The sequence below is a fragment of the Pomacea canaliculata genome, linkage group LG5 (genome assembly GCF_003073045.1).
Source record: "Pomacea canaliculata isolate SZHN2017 linkage group LG5, ASM307304v1, whole genome shotgun sequence".
Lineage (NCBI taxonomy): Eukaryota > Metazoa > Mollusca > Gastropoda > Architaenioglossa > Ampullariidae > Pomacea > Pomacea canaliculata.
Genome location: NC_037594.1, coordinates 23,283,347 through 23,299,408, shown reverse-complemented (window position 1 = coordinate 23,299,408; position 16,062 = coordinate 23,283,347). Strand labels below are relative to the sequence as shown.

The window sequence follows — 16,062 nt, the reverse complement described above, 5'->3', positions numbered from 1 at the left end:
GGATACCAGGCAGACTCCTCGCCACAAATGTCTTGATGTCGGTGATGCGAGCGAGGGAAACTAGATGCGCGTCTACCTTCTATAGAAAAGCTCCGTGGTTCATGTCACCAAATTCGCAATCAAGATAATTTATTGAAAAGGTAATTTTATGGTAATTTTTTGTGGATGTGCTGTGTGTACATTTCCAAGCTAAATCATTTGCTTTCGGTTTTACATTTCGAGCACATTTTTTAACAACAACCAGTTAGGGATCCTGGATTCTTGTTTAATGCCGATTCTTTCTCCTTGCCCACATACAACCGCAAGTGGATGCATGTACATAATATATATATATTATTGTATATGTACTCCTGTATATATATATAGTCAAAATATATGAATGATTGTAATATATACATGAGTATATTATATACATATATCTTTGAGTAATGCATTATTATGCCACAGTGCTTCAAATATAAAGTTTATTGATATATATGTGCTCCTGTGCACCGCTCGGGTTACCCAGTTGCTGGCCCGTCTCCTGACAGACAATCAGTGCACAGTGCATTCACGCGGAGCAGATAAAGGGATATAGTCTGTATGTGCGGGTGGAGTGGGTGGGGATGAGAGTCGCCGCTGACGGTTACAGTGAAATGGAGGATAACAATTGCAATAACATGCAAGCGACTAGCTCGCGCTGTCTGTCTAGAGATTGGCTGTCCTTGGTTCAGGTGTCGTCTCGGGCACGCAGCTCTTTCTCTCCATGTGGCATCTACTTACAGGGCTGGCTGCTCTTCCATGATATAACTTTAGTTGGTGGATCGGCGTAAAGCATCAATCTCCCGCCCCCTTCCCCTTCTCCCCATCTCTAGCCCTGTCTATCGCTGTCTTTCCTCTTCTATCATAGGGTACCATCTTAAATTAGGTTGTTCAAGCTTTGCGCAGCAGAGGGTACATTCGTCGTAGTTTGATGTGATTAGCAGCCCCTTCTCCATCTTTTATTCGTGCAAACCCTTACACCTTAAAACGAGAAAAATAAATTTATTCCGAAGCACCACTTCCCACCCAAATACTGCCAACGACTTTACACAAGGATTACTCCTACCATAGTTTGGCGAGGATTAGTCAAATGGTGTGGATAGCTTTTAACCGTCGGCACACGCGCGCAAACACACTCGTGTGTATATGTATATATCCATTATGTGATACACAACATCCGACGGCCGACTGCCACACACGATCTTATTTCTGTTATAGCCAATATCAATTCTATTTTCGGCTGCGGGAGGCGCCAGCAGGGATGCTCTAAAGAGCGCCATACCCTGTAATTGAGAACAATCCAGGCCCGCTCATGGCCGCCAAGTGCTTTCTGTGTCGGAAGAACGGGGTACTTGACGCTGAGGTAGTGCACGTGTAATTTGACGCCCTCGCTACACTGGGGTCAGCCTCAACCTCAACGTAATCTGACGTCCTCGATGAGTCAGGGTTAGCCTAAACCTAAATGTATTTTCATTTGCACTAACCAGGAATTAGCTGGTCACACTTTAAACTCGCATTGCTATGAGGGGTCCATAGCTATCTTCATTGTGCGGCAGTGAAACAACATTACAAATGGCTTTTGAATTCTTTGCCCTGGTGGAAGACGATGTTCCTGTAAAAATGGTAACGTAAAGGCAAAGGTCGTCCCCTAACCTGTCCAGGTCGTTTGGGAGGTGAGATGTTTGAGACCTCACTTTTCTCGGGGCTAGCTTTACGTGAGGGCGATGCCCATCTCCTCTCCCTCGCTGGCTTATCTTCCCCAACCCTCTATGGAGTCCGGCAAGTCTGTTAGGTGAGACTGAACTTTCTTGCAGTCGCTGTTAACAAGCTCCAGGTTAAGTGTGCAGGTTGGGCTTCATGTTCCAGCTGTTGGTGGAAATGATAACCCGCGTTTCCACATCCCAAGCCGGTGTCTTTTCTTCACGTGGTATAAAAATCTTCGCAAGAGCTCCCACTGAAGCTGCACTGGCTTCTTATAATGTCGGAGAAAGGGAATGGCCTGAGAAGGACGCAGTATCATAGAACAGTTCCATCATCATCATCATGGCGGTGACAATTGGTTTTCTTGAAATTACAGAACGAGAGGAAAGTGCAGTTTCTCATTCTTACTAGTTTCACGAAGACGAGATGTTCGCAAAAAACCCACAAACTGTCGATGTTGGCGCAAGCTTTTTAAAGACTTCCTGGTTATCATCCTTGTTAAACGCAGCCTGGGAGGACGGAGGACATAGATTGGGCGACTAGGGACCACAAGGCTGACAAGATGCGCTAGACCATCCTAGAGTGTGTGGGGACGAGAAAGTGTGTGTGGGGGGAGAGAGAGAGTGGGGGATGTATATGCATGGAGTGCTGCAAGGGCTCAGAGATCAATAGGTGGCCTGACTGATTTTCTGGTGTGGGCGAGACTAGGTGGCCAGCAAAGCTAACGAGTCCTTTGAGCGCCGTTCATCATGTTTTTGGCAGGTTCGAGTGTCGGCAAATGTCGCTAAGATTACTGTTGTCAACGCATGATGGATGGAGGGGGTTTGGAAGTGGGGTGGAAGGGGAAGGAAAAAAGACGAGAAGTTCGTCGTCTGCATCTCTCCATCTTCACTAAATAAATGGAAGTGACCCCCCTCTCCCCCGCTCTCTTCCCTTTTCCTTAAAAGTCATCAAGGTTCTACCTAGCCACGGGATCTTTCTCTCCCAACCTTGGGCTGGTGTCCCTCGATCCTGACTATCCATGCATGTTTAGGTCGGGCTGGATGCTCCAGCTGTTAGAGAGAAGAGCCCTGCACATCCCGACAACGTGTCCATCATGTCCCTCACTTCTGTCCTATCCATCCGCGCACGCTTTGATGGTTTCAGATGCCTTTGCGCAGATCGACAACACTGTCGCCTGTTTTTTTTTTGTTTTTCTCATTTGTTCCTGGACATTTTATTTACATACGACTACATCACAAACGTTCATGATAGCACCACAACAGCGACCATTCGCCTTTTTGCTCCCGCCATTATTCCTCAGGGTGACCTGATACTGTCTTTTATTAATACCACAACTCTCGACCATAGCCACAACTCTCGACTACAACCACAACTCTCGACTACAACCACAACTCTCGACCATAACCACAGTTGCTCACAAGAGAATTGCTACCAAGGCTGCCAATGGTGTTACTTGAAAAGATCTCAGAAAACAAACATACTGTACTTTGGTAAGACTTTAACTGTATTGCGAGAAAAGTCTATTCTTTAATTGCTTAAATTAGCCATTAATAATCTGGTCAATATTTTTTTCCAAAGATAGCCATGTCGCAAAAGAAGCATCGTTGATTGAGAAGCATCGTTGATTTAGCTTTAACAGACAATTATGAACGTCAGAGCACAAAAAAAACTGTACACTCGTATATTCATCATTCTATAATTATCTGAATTGTTTATTTAAGGATTATGGTACACATCAATCAAACGTCTGTTCCATACAATCATGCAATGAGCAAAAATCACATAGCAAAATGGAAGCAATTAGCTAAAGCTATGTACTCCTACTGCTTCTTCTTTTAGTACCGTTTGTTGGGCGACATCAGCCAACAGGGTATATTTTTCCGAAGTATACTGTTTCATACATTTATCAATATACAGTAAAAGGCTGAACTATAAAAATATCGATATTATGGACTGACCAGCAGAAAGTACCATCTTAAAGAGTTAAAAAGTTGGGAAATGCAATGTATGAGATGTGTTTAATATAGTGGTTCAATTTTTGACCACAAAATAATAATCAAAACCTGGGAAGGAGTTACCAAAGATAACCTTCAAAAATGATTTACTGGAATTGTAGAAATATGTGTGAAAGAAATGTAGTCAAGCTCTTAATAAGCTTGATTCTGTAAAATAGAAATGTTTTCTTGTGCATCGGGTACATTTTAATTTTCCCTGCCGGAGTAGGTAGACTGTTGTTTATTCAAAATATCAGCATTAATTTTTAAATTTTTTTTCATAATGTCTTTGCTGCGTCTATGCAAATGGATACATGTATACTTTGAACACAAATTATTTTTTTTTAATAGATTACGCATGAACACGATATATTGTGACAGTTTTGTGGTGCGGTTTCGCATATTTTTCTTCACATTGGAAGAAGAAAATTGTAATTTTGAAACCAGGGGGTGAGGAAGACTAAAGTGAATGTACAGCAGTCAGTAAACACCTTATTATATAAAGGAACAATAATAGAAAAATTCAGACAAGCAAGAAAGACACACACACACATTTTGAGTAGATAATATACATATAATGGAAATGAACATTCAGCAAAGAAGACAAACTATTGAAAAATAAATGGAAAAAAAAATTAAATGAAAAAAAGAAATCGCAAGAGAGATTACAGGTGTGAGGGTGGACCATTGTGTTCCCCTTATTCCCCACTCCTACGTCCAAACTGTTGCGTCACTCCGGCCACCAAAGCGCCGTCAACAGCACGCGCCGGCACAATCGGCGCATGCGCAGTGAAAGCTCCGGTGACTACCCTCGGGGAGGGTGGCGGGTGGAAGCGTGCTATAAAGAAAGTTCCTGACGCGAGGGACGTGGCTGACAAATGCGCGGGAACGAACGCAAGACGAATATAAAGGATGCCATTCTGAAATTCTAACTGCAAGTGGAAAATCGTCACACGAGGAGGACACGCACGTGAACTTACTGACTGTCCACACTAGACTCCCGCCACGTCATCCACCGACCGCACGAGCAGGAAACAGCAAAAGTTCAGGAAAGAACTCGAAAAAACAGACAACAACGTGATCTTTGTGGAGGGCACGTAAAGGTAGATGACTTTCATTATTTTCCTTTCCGGTGTCCTTGCCATCTTTGTCTTTTTCATCCTTCTCCAAATTTCGCTCCTCCATGTCTCTCGTCCTGATTCTCATTCTCTTTCTCCGTGACTGGGTAATTAATATGCTAATTTTTTTTTCTCATACGTTAAACATTGAAGTTAAATTATTGTTATGTTATAGCTATGTAATTCTTATGTTAATCTAAAAATTAATATTAAAAAATCAATCTTATCCTTATTTATCCTAATAGTTGCAGCTGGTATTGAAATAAAGGAAGATTGTTGTTATAGTATCTTTATATTATCGTTGCTTATTCTGATCACTTTGCCAATGCAGTCTAGTCTATATTTCTACATTTAAACTTTCCTTTTGTGTAAATCAGTTGATCATCCTCTAATCCACCCCTAGACCACTCAATCAAAGCGGCGTGCGTGTTAATCAAGTTGTCACTCACTCAGGAAGACACCCTAGTGGCTGCCGTGAAGCCAAATACAACGGAGGGGATAAGGGGAAGGAGATTATGATATAGCCAAGATAATATGACTGTATTTAGATGATAATACTCTTACGATGTTTCACTGTGTACACCGACAAGAACAGTCTTAGGTAAGAAAGTGTCTCAGAAGATGGACCACCCGGTCGGGGTGAGAATAATTGCCTTTTTCTAGTGTAGGTAGTTTCAAAGCCTGGAAAGACCAACATGTAGTTTCAAAGTTACAAATTCTGCATGCTATATTTGTGCGTTGCAATCTCTAAGTCGGAGAAGAAGAAATATTTTAATGTTTTCACTCCATTAATAGTTTTATTCACATCATCAGCTGGCGCGTTCGATTTCGAAACAGACTTTACAAAAGTAGACTTCTCTCCTAATGACCAGATCATCCGCTGTAGGGAAATATTGGGTCAATGTGACATAACAAAGGCCCTCTCATTATTCTCTTTTCCTCCTTTTCCCGGATTTTGTTAATGTGGCGGAGTTAAGCTTGGACAGCAATCCATCCGCAGCTTGTCCGATCTCAAGCTCTCCATCCATCTTCCTTCCGATGCGTCAACGAATAATCTTCCTTTAGAAAGACGAAGAACGGTGTGTTTTGTTTTGTCACAGGCTTTCCACAATGATTGCAACTTTCCGATAGACTGAACTTGCCTCCCCCCTCCTAAAAAAAACAACAAAACAAAACAAAACAAAAAAACAAAAACAAAATTAACTCTGCCAACTTTTCCATGACATGCCATAATTACCGATGTTGAGAAACAAAAATGACGATTATTAAGAGAAATAGAAAACATGAAATATATCTCAAAATATCCTTCTTCGTCGTTGTCATCATCTGTCCCTTAATGTATCATTGGCAGTAGGGGTACTTGACTGTTAATTATCAACAACTTTTTCCATATTTCTCTGTCGTTCTCGCGAAGAACTGAATGATAAGTCGTCCCACCCTTGGGTGTTGTCTGCTCGGTTCGTCTTTTGCCTGACTCTTCTTTTACTGTTCCTCACAGAACCATCCTTGAAGCCCGAATCAATTTTTTCCCATATCCCTTCAGTTTGCGTATTTTCACTGTGATCAGAAGGTGTTGGTAGGGGCGATTTTTTTGTTTGTTTCATTCTCATTTGATGCTTTCTCATTCGTCTCGTGGTCTTTAAACAAAGACACGAAGGATCCCACTGCAGCGCCCCACTTCTTTGGCATGTATATTCTTGTGTTAGACAACCTTCAGTCCTTTATGCAGATGAATATGGAGATGACCAAAAAGGACATTATCCTGATTTTTAAATAGGAAAAATATGGCAAAAAATTATGTTCGATTCATACTTACTTATGTACATAAATACTTAAATACTTACTATGTACCTCATACTTATTCTACACAAACACTAAGAAATAACATTTATGCCTAAATGATAACTCAGTTTAATGAAAGTTGCTGAATGGCAGAAAATGTTTTTAACAACTGTCAAAGAGAAACTTCAGGTAATTTTACCTCGCAATTATGCCTCAATTAGACAATGCTTCAGACAAATTTAAACATACTAGTTCTTTTCCCAAACCAAACCTAGTTGTGCAGCATGAAGTTTGTTTTCTAGCACAGTCGCTGTTGGTTTTGGTGAAATCGCTAGCCCTTAAACAAAATTCCAGAAATTCATATTGTTCGATCCCCTCGAAATGTGACACTTCCTCCCCTGGGACAAATAGGTAAAAGGTCATGCTAATCATGATTTCCTACAATCAAAACACATTTTACAAGATTGACTTAAATTCCTCCCCCCCCCCTAGCCTACCCAAGCCTTAAATCTGTCGTTCGTTACAGCTCACAGGTATCGTTACCAGAGTTACTGACAAAGTTTTGTCAAATCCTTCTGAGACCGTGTGTGGAAGGTAGTGATAACGGAGTCGAGTTCTAGTATGAAGATGTATTACTTAGCACCTCAGGCCAGCATTTTGCACTCTGCAGTTCACCAAATTCAGTCCACCAGTCCTAACCCAGTCCACCAGGAAATATTCCTTCTACTGAGCTGTCTAAAATGCGTTAATAATAACAATTTTCAGGCTTTTAGGGATGTAGACATGATCGCTTCCATTTCGCGAAACGATTTACCACCCTAGGTAGAGTTGTAGGCCTACTGGTTGCCATGAGATGGTGCGGCTTTTCCAGAGCTTCTAATTGCTGTTCGCCCAGGTTGAAATATGGAACAAATGTTGTGTATACTAAAAGAACTGATTTGTACTTCCACCAAAAGTATGTGAAAGGAAATGAGTGATTAACAGGATGAGATAAATCGCCCCCAGCACCGAACAGTCGTGGATGCAGCTGGCCGATGCTACGATCTGGTAATTAGAATTCATCAGTCATTTGCCTCCCACGAGCTTCAATAAAAATGTGATAAATTATCTCTGAAAAGAAAATACAATTTAATAAAAATATATATTATTACAGATATGGTTCCTGGATTCGAACAGATAAATGTTAGAATCAACTTGTGCCAGGAACGCAAGGGTGAGAACGCGAGGACTAGCGGTTAACTTAACGATGAATTAATTGTCATCCAGTCAGTTTTCAAAAATCTTATTTTATTTATTAACTTTTCACTATTTCTTCGTGTGATAGAGAGACTGGAAAGGACGCTGGTCGATAGCTGTGGTGCTCACTATAACATGCAGAAGTGATAGCTTAAGCATAATCTTCCTAGAGGCAAAAACAAGTGTGGTGCTGGTGAACTTTCTAAAATGACAACATGGATTTTTCTTCCGTAAACTTTATTTATTTAATTTATCTTGTTTCTTTTTTTTTATTTTCCACGTTCACTTATCCGCCAGCTCGCCCTCCCACCCACATCACAAACCCGCCCTCCTGCCCTTTGTCTCCCCTAGTTTCCTCCCATCCAATCCCCCCGATTCGTCTCCAGCATCCGCTCTCACTCCCACGTGTTCCGCCCTCGCGGCTTGATGGTTGACGAAATAAGATGGCCGACATGTCCCATGTCCCCCGCTCATTGCTGTGCCTCGTCAATCTACTATCGAGTTCGATCCTTCTTTTTTTTTTTTTTCTTTCTCCCATCTCTCTCTTTCTCCTTTCCTACTCTCTTTCCAAATAACGTTCGGATATAGCGGTAAATCGTTTCTGGCAGAGCATGTCGAATTCGTCTTGTTCGAAACGTTCCAGCAATTCTGTCTGCAGTCTGATACTTTCCCAACAACATAAAATGGCGACCGAAATAGAACAGGAAATTATGATGCTCGGGGAAAAATAAAAACTTAAGCCATGCCATCTGTTCTGTTATTTCTCCTGTCAAAACAAGATGACGACTGGAATTGTAATATGTTGTCAGTCTGCTGTGGTTGTCAGAATAACTAAACTATAAAGACCTGACAGCTGATGCATCATACATGTCAAGCAGAAAGGCTTCACAATATTGTGAAAATATTTTTGAAAGGACGTTCAGCAAACAACACTGTCGTAAAATTTTAACACCAGGCTTCTCCTGTTTATCTATATATGTGTATGTACGAAATTTGTATTTGCTGAAGTATTATTTTTGAAAGCCCGTCCAAATTTTACTGGAAATCATGTTTTTGCCCTTTGCTTCTCTATTTCTAGAAGGAAATTAACAAATCACAAGTGGGAAAACTAGAAGGAAAATATAGAAATAAGATCTAATATTAAAAAATTAATATTCTGAATGCTGAAGATCAATAAATCACCAATCAGGGCAAGCCATTTGTATTTCCGATTCCTATTTTATATTAACCGAACAAAAATACAAATAAATTCCAGAAACAGCCTTAATATTTCCGTCCATTTGGAATAAACTGAATGCGCAGAGGTTACAAGTAGGGTTGACCTTTTGCTCCTGGCAGCCGCTGATAACTTGCAGACTGATTAAAGTTGTCAAGAGCTTGTCGGACTTCTCACCATTTAGTTAATACATGAATGCAATGCTTCCGAATATTTTTTCCATACATTTTCCACGTAAACAGTTTCGCATTTTCATCGCCTAAAATATCAGTAAATTTATGAACCATTGATCTATTGATTGCTCCATCCAAAGTATCATCCAGCCATTCAGCCCTGTAGTCACCCGCCAATTAACAAATGATTGTCTATGCTGGTCTTTTGCTACACTTGACACATACCAGGCACTCGTGTCCAAAATATGTGATAGACAGTAAAGGTTTTGTTGGGGACACGTGACAACAGTCATCAACCTGCCGTACATGCGCGTGCAAGTGCTTGGCAAGAGGAAGAAAGTAATGAGGAGATGGGGAGGGGATGTCATTAGGAAGCTCCTGTATACGTGCTGCGTGCATGCATGTGTATGGGCGTGCCTGAGAGAGAGAGAGAAGAGAGAGAAGAGAAGAGGAGAGGAGAGAGAGAGGAGAGAGAGCAATTCACCGATAATGATGGACAAAGATAAGAAATTAATAAAGACATTTGACATTAATTTAGAAGATTAGTCACCTTTTAGATGTTACCTGTAAATTCCCCAGGTACACGCTGTTTATGCCGGCTTTGTTTTCCTCTCTCAATTTCTAGACACAATGAGGACATCAGAATCAATTATCGTGTTTCTCAAAAGCTATTAACGATCAGAAACAGTTCAACGTTAACATATTTTCTAAACCGTTTATTCAGCATGTCAAACAAAGGTCAAACATTGCGAAAGAGGCTTTGGGATAAAGTATGGATTTTGTTGTTGTTGTTGTTGTTGTTGTTGTTGTTGTTGTTCCACAGCCATATCAACCGCCTACAAGAAAGCTCAAATTAGTCATATTGATTATGTGGGACCATGTCGAGAAAACAGGGGTGGGTGGGGAAATGCGGAGGTATAAACTTCTTACATTAACATTTTTGGATTTATTTCTTATGTTGAGCGAGAGTGAAGGACGCTTTCAATAAGACGTTGAACTTTTCAAGAAACTTTATGTATAAAATCCTGTCATACGCAAATATTCTTATTTTCATTTAATAAGTAGGATTTTTATGCAGAGAGCAATAGCAAAAACTGTTCACAGACAAACAGATAAAGACAGCACTTTGGCTTTTTATTTTGAGCCATTTCGAGAGTTAAAAGAAACAATCCCGGCTTTTTCTGAAACTGGTAAACAAATTTTATAAAAATGTAAGCGATCCGAGGGCTTAACGAAAAAAGACGAACATAAAAAAGATAAATGCGCACATGAGAAATTAGTTTTAAAGACGCGTGCATTCTTGGTTTCCAGAAGCTTCTGGTTCAGCGTCTGAGACAAGAGATCATCACCAAGGCACAGCGCCGTGGACAACGCCGAGCAAAGCAGCGATTACAACACAGGGCAACAACATTTGACAAATTCAGCTCTGACAACTTTAACATCTATATCAGTACAGCTTCTACATTTACAGCAAAACAGTCTACATCTACAGCAGAACAGCTTCTACCTATATAGTTACTGACAACTTTAATATACAACAGCTTTTGTCAGTTTTAACAGAATAACATTTGACAGCTGCAGTGGAACCTGATCTGAACAGGGTTAGTGAAAGAACAACTTCAGGCAAGGCAGTTGGACATCGTAAGTCATAAGTGGTACCGCATTTGACAACTCTGAACAACACCTGCAAAACTGGAACGAGGATTTTTGAGGGCACACATCACCTTTCTTCGAGGTAAGACAAGTCGTATACAGACCTCGTTCTTAGACACGGATAGGATTTTTCCATCAGGAATAGAAATTTTCCTAAGTGTTTAGAGTTTGCCTATAGAAAATTATCCTTGTCTTTTATTTAAAATCCAGAATGTTAACAGACCAGTTTTTGTTATGTAGGATGAAGACAAAACTGTAGATTACATATGAGGTTTAATTTTTTTGAAACTTTGTGAAATGCAACCAGTCGTGAAACAGCGAAATAATGGAGTGTTTGCGGCGCCTGTCGTCTGTGACTCTGGTGGTCCTGGGTCTTGCAGTCCTGTGTCTTCTTGCATCATCTAGCGAGCATTCTTAATATCAAGGATCGAATTGTGAGTTTTTATTTTGACATCTGCATCTATGTCTAGGGAAACAGTCTCGTGGTTAGTAGACCCATCTGTAGAAGGAGGTGAGGGTGTCATTGACTCCCGACAGGGTTGGGGAAAGTAAGCAGCAAGAGAGAGAGAGGGAGGAGATCGGCACCGCCCTCACAAAAAGCTGGCCACGAGAAAAGTGAGGCCTCTAACAACTCAATTCCCTACGAACGACCGTAATTTCACGGGACTACATTTGTCTTGATACAGAAACACACATATAAACTTAGATACGCGCATCTCTAGTTTCCCCTAGCAACGTGTCCAATGGGTTCTTCTGTTAGTGTGAAGATCATTATGTTAAGAAATGTAAAAAATTATATAAGAAATTATAGAAAGGTTTCTATAGGGAGTCAATTTTTCACAGATGATGCATTTAGGGTTGAAGTTGGGTGGGTAAGAAAAAAATCAGATCTTGGTCAAAACTGACATATTTTTTCTGAGTTAAAGGCCGCTGCCGCATTTTAATTATTGTCACTTTTGTTCTTCAGAAAAATTCTTGTTTGTTTTTGGTTTCATGCACACATGCTTGCTTTTGTTTTCATGAAAACTTATTGGTTTGCTTTTCCTTTCATGCACCCTTGTTTATTTTTGTTTTCGTGCACACTTGTTTGTTTGCTTTTTTCCGTACGTAGGTGCGTGTATCATTGCCTTCGATCTCAAGTCTATAAAACAAGTTTATGTGATGTTTACTGAGATGTTTCTGGGAGTAATTAGGTTGCTTGAAACGTCGGCTTCCGCCTTTGCCGACTCGCACCCACCCCAGTGTTGTCTTCATGCGCTGCTGACTGATTGCAGACTGGACGGAGAAGGGGAAGGAGTGGAGAAGCGAAGCAGCAGAGACCTGGCCTTCTTCCAGATGTATCGACTGTGTGACAGGGACCGTAACGGCCACTTCACGCACTCGGAGCTGTCGTGTCTCAACCAGATGCTGCACATGATCCTTCTCGGCGTACGTAGCTGACGCTCGTCGGGCCAGATGCAGCACGGGAAGGGGTTAGGGTAGGGCGAGGCACAATGAGGTGGATGGCCGTGGTCGGAAGTGACGTGGCACGCATAAATAACAGGAAGTGATGAAAATAGGGTGTTGTGCAAATCCCGCTACAAACATTGAAACACGGATTCATGTCTGTTCTTTGGAGACAGGCAGTCCATAGCAAGTCAATGGACTCGCAAGATCAACTGCAAAACCCGAGAGTAACCTAGAGATCGACCTGAAAATAGTTTGAGACCTCTTTTGCTTAGAAACCTGATTAGACTGCTGTTTGTCAAAGGAATCGTTAATTACGCTAATATAAAATAAATATTAAATAATTTTTTGTCAGTGATAGCTGCGCTTTTTAACACTCAAACGTTCCATAATTAACATCAAAGATTGAGTCGCCCAATACTTGTGTTCCTTGAGAATCAATTGAATTGAAAATTTCTATATCAGCACCAGTATTCCTGTCAAAATATTGTTCACATGCTATTTTTCAACTCTCATTCTTAAGCACCATTAGTCAACATATGAAATTCATAAGTTATATTTACTTCCATCGATGCGCAGAATGGAAAGAACTGAATGAGACGATCTGAAAAGAAGAAGAAGACGACACGGCCACACGGTCTGATAAGGATCACTGCTGTAAATGTTGCATCCCATGAGATGTTGTGTGAGGGCAACGGGGAAATAAAGGACTGTATGTCTATCCTCTTCAAATGTTTTGTGATGGTGTGCATGACAGTTTGTGTTTGTCCTAGGTGTGTTTGGCAGCCTGGCTGGTGTGCAGGTACAGAATGTTGGCAGTCTGGCAGTGACTGTAGCTTCGATCTGCCTCCTCACATCGTGACATTGTCTGAGAATTCTAGCAGAAGTACAGCCATTATTTTTGGAGGATTATATTTTTTAAGATCGACCTCGACCACTAAATGCTTCCCCGCAGCACAGGCAGACTTTTAAACCAGAGCGAAGTGTAAAAGACGGATGTGTGTAATGAAGAGGTCCTTGGAGGCAACTATTGCAAGGTCTTGAAAATAAGTCTAAAATCGCTGGTCACCAGTGCAAGTCCACTTTGCAAAGTATGGTCTGAATTCGCCACTTAAGACTGGCGACTTAAGAATAATTTTCAAGAACTAACATGCACATAAGCCAACGAAGCCAAAAAGGTGGCCTAAACATCGTCCAACTGAAGACTCCACATGAAGCTAATCTAGAAATCAGCTGTAACTTATGTGCACCTGAAACACCTCCAGCCAGTCACTCAGACGCGGATGTAGGTATTACATAAGAGGTCAGCATGCAGCAAGTACGACCTAACAGAGAAGTGGCGGGTATGGCACCAGAGATCAAAAGTCACAACCATCATAGCCTAAGAAATTACATGCGTTACTCAAATAAATAGGAAGCATGGAAATGGTTTCCGATGGTACTGTAATAAAGTAGCAAGAAATTAATGGTATTAGGAAGGGAAAATTTGCCGCCTAGAAACAAAAAATGCACTCAAGATTTTTTTGTCGGTCCTCAACTGAGTTAAAGGTCAACACGAGCGCTGGAAATAATGCATAACGTATCACAAAAACGTATTTTATGGCGAAGAGTCACGAAAAATATTAAATTAATGTTTTTCTCTTAAGCACATGGATTTGTCGAGAAAACAGGTAGCGACGAAAAGAGAGGTATATCTAAAACTAGTCTTCTGTATAAGCTGAATTCGAAGACGTTTACTTTTAGTAAAGTTTTAAGGCGTTTACCTTAGACAAACATTTGAAATGTACTTATATTTATAAACAAATATACACAAGGAAAAATTAACTCAGGTGCACACAGTAACAGAGATTGCGCACTAATAAGTTATATAAATACAAAGTCACAAAGTTCTTCTCTAAGTTATAAGTCTAGACACTATTAAAGGACATGGACATTGACTCTTTGCAAAGCAAGGTTAGGTCACGGAGGAGGATATTTAAATCCTTACATAGATGTAAAACAAACGCACACTATTAAAAGGACCAGACTGAAAATGCCAAAAGGCATTCTGCTACAAAATATTTTAGACATGCAACAATTTAAGGTCCGAAAAGGTGAACAAGTAATATCAAAAAAAGAAAGACAAGCAGTTCCATAAGGCATAAAAAACTTTGAAAATAGTTTTTAAGAAAGTCTCGCTAATTTTTCAGTCTCCTTAAAAGCTCCAAAATGACAAGTTTATGGATGTTTACGCAAAATTTTTATTGAACAAATCCACGCACGTCTTCATCCTCACGTAAGCATATTTTTTACGATGTACGCACGCGCGAACACATGCAGAGCACGGAAGATGACTGAATAGGTACATGACAGAACGGCAGGCAGGCATGCGAGTAGGCAGAGAGTTGGACAGACAGAAAGACAGATATGCATGCATGCAGACAGACAGGCAGACAGACCGAGTGGTCAAAGATGAGGTAGTATCATGTATATTAACGATTGAAACCGATTTTTGCCTTATGGTAGTTAATGCAGTTAGGAACAAATCTTCTTTGAATATTTACTTTTTTGTCGTAATCTAAATCTTCTAGAAAGGATACCATCAACAGCAGTTCTGCCCACCATCAATAACAAATTGAAGAAAAAGAAGGGAAAAAAAAACCTAGATTAAAATGAAGAACATCAAGACAAGCGCCAGTGAGTGACACGAACGAATAACAGAAACAAACGCAGAGAAGGTATGGAGTGAATAACTAGGACTGCCCTTGTCATGATGTAATGTGAGCACCAGAACTTACCAATATCTTTGATTGAGGTAGGGATGAATAAGGTAAAGGGCAGGATAAGTCAGAGAACGAGAAAATTTTAAAACGACGACGACGATGATGATGAATTGGGAATACCAAGGAAGGCGGGCCCAAAGCGCTTACATGTATGAGGTATATTTATAAATTAAATGAAAGAACAGAAAGAGCTACGAGAAGAGAATAACGAAAACAACAGCAGAAAAGGGAGGTAAAGAAAGAATGACAGTATCCTAAATGAATGAGTTAGAAAATAACCAATGTCTCCGTCTGTAGTTTAAGCTCGTGGGAAGTTAATGAGCTCCTCACAGCCCTTCTTTGTCATAGGTTTCTCAGAGTACCATGGCGACGAAGGGAGAAGGTAGAAGTGATTAAAATTTCTTAAATACTTTCATAAATATTGTCTCTAAACCTTCTTTTTTCTAAGTACATTTAATCCACAAAACATAATAAGCATAATTTCACTTACTGAAAATAATTATAGTCTACATCAGAAACAAAAGCGCGCATATAAAGATGTTTAACAATAACTGAATAATCAGGTGTTTATTTGTTTACTTTTTTCTTTCTTCATGTGCATTTTTTGTTGTTGTTGCTCTCTGTGCCTTTATTTCGTGTTTTTTCTTTGCCTCTCTCTCTGTGAGTGTCTCCGGTCCATGTTCGCCTGTCTGAAATTTGCCTGCTTCTGGGAGGCTGGATAATTACATTACTTCTAGACTACAACAGTGCTTGTCCTGGCCATTTTATCGTTTGCATTTTATCTATTGCGGCAGACTAGACGACAGCACGGTATTCCAAGGTTGGTTGCAGTCGTCATGACAGACTCACACGCGATGAAGAAAAGTTTGTTGACTCTTGTGCCCTCCGTAGCCACACTTTGTTCTGTGCATATGCGGGCCAGCTTCTGGGTGTAGGGAAATGGCGCGGATGATGGGG

The 16,062-nt window shown here is 40.5% G+C and overlaps 1 long non-coding RNA gene across 1 annotated transcript; it reads left to right on the top strand.

Annotated features, from left to right (window-relative positions):
- Positions 1-4,189: 4,189 nt before the first annotated feature.
- LOC112564474 lies at positions 4,190-13,286 on the top strand. The gene is made up of 4 exons (XR_003099221.1): positions 4,190-4,822; positions 10,556-10,979; positions 11,205-11,331; positions 12,172-13,286. It is a non-coding gene; the product is annotated as an uncharacterized LOC112564474 (long non-coding RNA).
- Positions 13,287-16,062: the final 2,776 nt, after the last annotated feature.